Raw genomic sequence first — 8,104 nt, 5'->3', positions numbered from 1 at the left:
AAGCCCTCGCAGCTCTGTGCGAGTCAGGAATGCAAACACCTACACTTCACAAGAGGCACAGCTATAATGATCCAAAACACTCCCAACCAATGTGTACAAATACATCAATACTCCAGGAGAAAACATGGCCTGTGACTGCCTCTGCTCCTTGAATCGTAATGAATTATCCTCCCACCTCTAAAAGCAGCAGAGACCAATACTGGACTCACTTTATTTTTTTTTTTTTTAATGCAATATTTAGGGGTTTGTGAGGGTTATCATACTATCTAATTTTTCTACATGTTTACCACAATTTTTTCTTAACTAAATCAGCCATTGTTATTTTAGTGGTTTGCAGTGTGCCATACACTAATTAGCACAAGAATCAAGGATTATTTTTTGTTTCTTTGTAGTTTTTTTAATCACCAGTAATAACAAACATCATGAACATGAACCACATGGGATTTTCTTGCTCCACAGTCATTATGCTGCAGATCAAGCTGTGAAAGACTTTCTAGACCACTTTGCTGCAGATGCTGGGGAGTTTTGCTCCATGTTTTGAGAAGTAATTTCTGTTCCATGTTTTGAGAACTAACGAAGTAACTCCTCGTGGTCCAGATATTATTTTTCATTTACTTCACACCTGTCCTTTTTTCAAATGCAGAAGTTGTCCAAACCTCTTCACAATGAAAGATGGACAGGGTCAGGTTTCTCCTATAGAAATGTACAGACTAAACATGCACTCAGCTGTATCTGATGCACATTTCACTTGCTCCGTAAAGAGAACAACAGGGGCTGCTTCCAGGGCTGCATAAAAAATGCTGTCCTTATGTAGTTATATAATTTCCCTTCATCAGATAGCTATTCCTTGCATATGACTGGCAAGCCAGAGACTTGGTTTATTTGTAGCCTCTTCCGCTCAGAATTTCCAAGAAGTGACAGTATCATCAGTCCACTGAGTCACAGACACTGCAAATACAGCAGCCTTTGCATGACAGCTTGTCATTCCTTTAAGAAATTCCACTTTGTCAACATCTTCCATAACATATTACAATATGTGAGGTAAACCTTGAATAAAAATGCACAATCACAGTTTAGTAATAACAATATTCTCTATTTTTGAATTCTTAATGACAACAGGGTTTAGTGTTTAGACTGAAGGATTAGGAAATGGTATTCATAAATTCTTTTCCTTGCTCTGCCAATGACTTTCTCTTTCTCGACAGTGTTAATGGGCTTATTTTGTAATGCTGATCCATAACATATTAGTGCAACTGAAACATAATGGCCAGACTTGCTGCAGTCCCATCTGTCATTCCAGGAAAGTTATTCATATCTGTGTCTCCTTCTGTAGTCTATCAAAAGCTGAGGACAATTGTATTTACCAATTTGACGGGGTGCTATACAATTAACTGAAACCACATACAATACATAATCTGTGAGCAGTTAGATATAATTGGCTAAAGAATTATGAAGAGCTGCTACTTAAACTTGTATTAAAATTACAACTGAATTAAGTCCTGTCCCATTACACAAATCAAGTTCTTCTGGGGCCTGGAAACTTCAGATACATTGTTGTAAACTTCATTTTAGATTAATTTGTCTGGTGAGTGCTGCTGAAGTAAAGTACCAAGGGAAAAACTTATATACTCAAAGACAAAAGATCATCGAGTCTATAACATGGACTGAACAGAGAAAGGACAAAGGTTTCAAGTTTAATTTTGAAGAGATAAAAGTTTTCTGGTCTCCAAGCTTTTTGAGGTTTTTCATCTATAGCACAAATACCTGTTTAGGAATGACTTGTGATTTTAAGTTTCAAAAACCAATTATGAAGTTAATTAAATTATTTTTGCTATATATTTTGTAAAAATAAGTGAACCGTTTGCTAAATGAGCTAATGACATTAATGGTGAGAGCAGAGGACTCACACCCCTTGGGACAAAGGGTAACTATTGACCTTCCTGAGGAGGGAGAAAAGGCAGGTTTCCTCCAGAAGCTCCTGCCTTACCAACTCTCACATTAAAAGCCTCCGGATTTCTCTTTTATGAGTAACTATATTACTTCCCTCAGTGACAAGTGTTGCAAATTGAGTAAATAGTAGCAAGAAAAAAAATCATTTAAATTTTGACACCTCCTCCTCTATTAATTCACGAGTTCCTTCCTCGTTTAGCTTGCCAAGGAAGAACAAAAGAAGCGAGGCAGCCATAAGGGAAATAGCGTAAAGGGCTGAGCAGTGAAGAGCCGGGTGGCATTTCGCATTTCACAGACAGACATTAAACATCTGCTGCCTTTCTGCTCAGCCGGCAGCCACCCCGGCCAGCCGCGGCACGCCGGGGACACGGCAGCTCCGGCCTTCCCGCAGCGCCTTCTCCCCGCAGAGCTCCGGAACCTTGGCGGGTCACCCGCGGGCAACACAAACGTTAGAGCTAAAAGCTCTGTTTTAAAATATTATTCCTATTAAAGTCCTCCATGCCAGGGGAGGGCAGAGGAGGCGGGCAGGGCGCCTCAGGGCAGGGCAGGGCAGGGTCGGGTCGGGTCGGATATGGTCCTCAGGGCAGGGCAGGGCAGGGCAGGGCAGAGTCCTCAGACGGTTCTAGAAACTGCCCGGCCGATTGCCCCCGGGGTTCCGCACCCAGCCGGCCGCCACCGGGGCTGGGAACACCTTCCTGAGGGAAACCCGGGCATCCCGGGACAAACCCGGGCACCTCGGGACAAGGCCGGGCCGCCTGTGAGAGAAACCCGGGCACGGCACCCAGCCGGTTTGAGGGAAAGGCGAGCGCACTCCCACGACGCCTGTGAGGCGCAGCGAGGAGGGAGCCTGGGGATCTGCTCCAAACTGTGTTTTCTGGAGGTGCTGGCACAGCAGACGCCGCAGTTCCCAGCCCCTGCGGAGGCCGCCGGCTCGCCCAGCTCGCGCTGTGGTGGCTGAGGCGGGGGCTGGCCCGGGACAGCCGCTGCCCTTCACTGTCAACTGCGGCACGGTAAGCCGAGGAAATCATCCAGGTTTTAATTTACAGGAGGTTGCTGGAGGAGGGCACCCCGCGGGAAGAGAGTATGGGAAAACTTTAGATTGATGAATAGGGAAAAGTTTCAGCAGCAGCCCTGATAGGCAGCCAGCAGCGACTGCTGGGAGCTGAGGTGACCTTTTGGAGGAGAAAACCCCTCCGCAGCCAAGAAAGGGGCAGATGCTTTGTGCAGGGAGGAAAGCTTGTGGCAAAGCCTGAAACTTGGATTTCAGCTGGCAAAGAGAGCGGCTGAAGGGCAGATGAGGCTGCTCCAGGCTCCTGAGGGAGGGCTGGGCTCCCTGCGGAGCGGCGCTGGAAGCGCTCATCCGTCTGTGCTCTGTCACTTCACTGCAGCCAAATGCCACCTGAGCCACCGCCTCCGAGCTCATCGAGTGCCTGATAACGGGACTGAGCACACCGTGTGCCCTCCCCGGCCACTGGATTGACTCGTGTCCCTTTTGTTCTGTTCAGGTTTCAGCCCTGTCTCCGTGAGGTGAGGTGGCTGACAGGTATCCAAGAGGAGGTGAAATTTAGGAGGATGACACAAAATGTGTCAGGGAAACTTGCCTTACTCCTTATCAGCCTTTCTTCCTGTGCCACGGAGATAACGCACACACCTGCTGCTCAGAGAGGAGGCCACTCAGGGGCTGTAATATTACCCAGGTAACTGTTCCATAACTGCAGTTAAAAGACTCTTTTCAGGTACCAATATCCTTGCTCCAAAATATCTGTCAAAGAAGATGACAGGAAAAAAAATGTTGCAATCAATAACACTTGAAATTTCTCAACTTGCTGTAATACTGCCTGGCTGCAAATTGGAGGGGAAGAAAAAAAACCCAGACACTTTGCTTTTTTTACTGTTAGACCAGGCAATTTACAAAGTTCATCCTTTAATGCTGACCCCTGAACACTGCAGATATCCAGGACAGTAACATAATTTGAAGATTCATTTTTTGTTTATGAACTCTCAATTTGCTTTTCACAAGTGAAACCGATAATTGATTGGAACAAAGCCCAAGGATATCTAATATGAAAGGATATGATGTGTTGCAGTTGTTTGGCATTCCAGATTGATCTGCAGAAAGAGAAGATGTGCATGACATTAAAAAACAAGCAAATATATACATTTTGATAATGTTTTGCCAGTACCTCATCCCACCAGCCTGTTACAACTGGGAAAGTACAATACTCTGTGCTGGCTCTCAACATTGTCTTACATGTACTATGCACAGATTTAACACTGTCAAACTCTTATCAGTGCTTATTTACATGTGGATGTGAAGATGGTTTCAGGAAAACCACCAACCACTCATAAAAATGCAACATTTGGGTGCCAGGTATGGCCACTGGCTCAGGCTATCTACAATGCTGCAGGGCTGTTTTGTCTATTGCATCACACCTATTTGTCTAAATTATGTGACATTTCTGAAACTTTATGTTATCTGGGAATTCTCAGAAGATATTCTAATTCTCAGAATTTGCCCCTTGAAAAGTTGTACTGGCTTCATGAACCTTGACTGCTTGTTAGCAGCAGAATTCATATCCTGGGGTTTTTGTTGCTGTTTCCTAGACAACCACTCCAGGTTCCCCCAGAGCTCTTGCTTTTGTGTTCCCTGATTAAGATGTACATGCTGCCTTTGGCTGATCTTATTTGTGTGAACAGTATTAATTTTCGTAGGTGCAATATTGATTAACATTTTATTTTCTCAAACAATATTAATTCCAGTGTTTTATAAAGGATGATAGGATTACATGAATTTTAACTTTGCTAAATTATAGCTTAAGCTCCCTAATGTGGAAGTTACTCCATTTTTTTTTTTTGCTCAAGGCAATTTGTGGTTTACACAACAGACTGATTGAATTCTACAGTGCAGTTTTTTTCAGTTTTTATGCAGACCAGCCATAATTATTACATGCTTCTCTTGCCCTGTGCATTCCTAGTGCTTGCTTTTCAGACTCTCAACCATGGCATTTTCTGAGTTTGTCACTCAAGTTGTAACTCAAATATAAATGGCAGGGATGTAGCTTCTCTACTTTGGCTACTCCTGCTACTCCCAGACCCTTGCAGGAGTTTCTTTGACAGTACAAAAGCCATCAAATCTGGCATCTTGTCTCGGCTCAGTGTCTGGTAGGTGATTAGATTTCAGCTATGACCAACTTTCACTCCACACAGTGTGGAGTGAAATCAGTTTGGGGTGAGGGAAGGAGGGGCAGCACTGCACTAACATGGGTCTGGGTGAACTTGACTCATGAGCCCCTCTCTTCCTGCCTGAAAACAGATCTGTTCCTCCACCAGCCAGATAAGCCCATACTGAAATGACTCAACAATTTTCAAGAGGAACAAACCACAAAAGTGTTATCTCAAAGTTCAGGCTGAGTTTATGTGCCGTGCTCTTTAGGAAAAGTAAAAACCAAGAAAGTGCTTAATGGGCCACAAAATCAGAACCCCAAGGGGAGCTAAGATCTGGCCAGCAAATGTAGTGTCTCCACATCTTTGCCTACCAACATTCCTTTGTCTCTCCAAGTCTTTACTATATTAAAATATTAATCTACAGATTATGTTGCTTTACTAAAAATGAATTATAGATGGAGGCTTTATTGGCATGAAGCTAGAGTTCTTAATACAGCTACAAAATCTTGCATACTGGGCAATGTATATCTGATTTGTATTTCATAACACATTAAAAATGCTTTAAGCCATGTTATTTCTAATATTTATCTATTTTGTATTTTTACAATATGGACTTCTATTTTTGTGAAAAGTTTAAATATTACAGAATTTGCAAAATGGTTGAATGCATTTGTTTTACCTGCTGAAAACTTATCTCTAAATGTTTAATATGAAAATGAAAATGCAAGAATCTCAAGCAGAAACATTAGGTGTGCTTTTCACCAAATCCTGAAAAGATAAATAATGAGATTTACTTTTATAAATCTCCACCAAGAACTGGTCCTGTGTTATTGTGTTAATAAGGTGACCTGGGGAATACAAAAAATAGATGAAAGGTAGGTGGTACTTCCTGATTTTGTCTCTATGTAGTTCTTGAGGGAAAGCATCCACTTCTCATGCTGAATGAAAGCCTATTTGCTTCACACAGTGAGCAATTGCTTATGAATGCTTTTGAGTATTACTCACTATCTGAATAATATCTGAATTCACTGCCTGAATAAGGTATTTTGAAGGGGTTTAATGTGTCTTAAATTAGAAAAATTACTTCTTTAAGAATAGTGGGAAACAACAAGTCCCGAAGTTTTACTGCTTGATTAATTCTGGAGCATAAGTCCTTTTGTAAATACTGGCCTAAATACACAAGAGGTTTTCTGTTGGTATGCTGCTTTAATCTACTTTACAATACCCTTTATTGATGCCTTGTTTTCTCACATGGCTCTTTTTGAGGAGCCTTATAGACAATCAGTCAGCTTTATATGTTTCAGAATTGCTCCTGATGCCTTTCTTTCACACTAAAAAGCCTCTGTAGTACATTATACCACTTTACAAATGGGAATTTCACACTATGTTCTTTATGTACATACATAAATTGCTTTCATTTGTTTATGCCAGTGTCTTCCATGCTGGAATTGTATGACTGCTGAATAAACAACTTTTCTCCCTGAATTACTTTTTTTTCATGCCATTCATGTCTGCTGCCAGACAGTAGAGAGTGTATGTACCCACTCAAAGTGAGGTGTGCCTATCCTCAGAGCATGAGCCTATTCTTAAAAACTCCTTGGAAATAGCTTGGAATTCCTTTACACCAGTGACCTCATGAAGGAGAAATATGTTTGCACAAATTTCAGCAGTGGAAGTCAATGCCTTTTTCTCAGGCACAACTTTTTACAAAAAAGAATAGTGAAAGTTGCTTGTTTTCATTTCCATCCTTCTACTAATTGACTGTAATGAGACCTCTGATCTGCAAACAGGGAAACATCACCTAAGCAACAACTGTGGCTCTTCCCCACTTAACCATTTCCAGTTAAATGTTCCTGCATTGTTCAAGCTTACTCTCACTTCTGTTTCAGAATACATTAGGTCAAAACTAGACTCCTTACCATCCATAAAAATTTGCTGTTTCTGTGACAGTAAGAAGGAAAATTGGCATGTAAGTCCATAATGAACATCCTCCAAGGGATGGAGCTGGAATTACCTTATTTCACAAACTTTGAGCTCTATGTCATCTTTTCCATGACTTCCCCCATCCTTTCCCTCCTTCCAAAACCGTGGCTGCCCAACTGCCAATGTGCAGCTGTAGCCCATGGCAGTGTCTCTCCTACTCACTGTACAGGTGTAAGTCCATTTTCGAGTTCTTGCACTACCACAAAGAGAGCACCATGCAAACATCTGTCTGCTACCAGCCTTCTTTTCCAATAGAGTACCAACCACCTTTTCTGGTTCCTTGCAGAACAGGTATCCTTGAGATGACTTGCCAGCTGCCAGCCAGCAGCACCGTGTGCCCTGCTCAGCCAGCCAGCAGCTCAGACAAATTGCTTTCCAAGCTGTGAAACACCAGGCTGAAACAAAGGAAAAATGTGAGTACAGTACATACAAACCTGACAGCAGAGCAAGAAAAGCATCAGGCAATAGCCAGTTCCAAAATGATCAGTTGGCACCTATGTTTGCCAGACATAGAGAAACACACATGGAAATAGGAAGATAAACTTTGACTCTGGGAAACATTTTGAACATCAGAATAAACCAATTGCACAGCTGCTTTTTTTTTTTTTTTTCCCCTTTAATTAGATGTCCTTGTAAAACTCTAACCTACAGGCAAAAGGAAGATAACAAATAGGAAACAAGGAGAACTTGGAGCTCAAAAGTCACAGCAGCCAGAGTCACCTTTAGACAAAGCGACTCTGGCTGGTTTCCTTTACCTGTGGGGAGGAGCTGTAGGCTCAGCCCATGGATTGAGTTTCCTGGGTATTTGTCATCAGAATGTGGCATATCTGGAGAAACCAAGTACTGGGAATCCTTCCCATGTCTCTCAGTGGAAGGTACAGTTAATCTATGGTGGCATTGATTTTAAAACCCCGTGTACTCCATTACAGCCTCAACTAACCCACCTTAATGGGAAAATGATCACAGTTTATCCCTTGCTTGTAGCTAATAGAACATAGTAACTTGA

At 42.3% G+C, this 8,104-nt stretch overlaps 1 long non-coding RNA gene across 1 annotated transcript; it reads left to right on the top strand.

Annotated features, from left to right (window-relative positions):
• Window positions 1–2,099: 2,099 nt before the first annotated feature.
• LOC139598179 (uncharacterized) lies at window positions 2,100–7,546 on the top strand. The gene is made up of 3 exons (XR_011681817.1): window positions 2,100–2,960; window positions 3,456–3,647; window positions 7,385–7,546. It is a non-coding gene; the product is annotated as an uncharacterized lncRNA (long non-coding RNA).
• Window positions 7,547–8,104: the final 558 nt, after the last annotated feature.

The sequence above is a fragment of the Agelaius tricolor genome, unplaced genomic scaffold (assembly GCF_023055355.1).
Source record: "Agelaius tricolor isolate 1412-34295 unplaced genomic scaffold, bAgeTri1.0.p SCAF_19, whole genome shotgun sequence".
Classification (NCBI taxonomy): domain Eukaryota; kingdom Metazoa; phylum Chordata; class Aves; order Passeriformes; family Icteridae; genus Agelaius; species Agelaius tricolor.
This window is presented reverse-complemented; position numbering and strand designations above follow the sequence as displayed.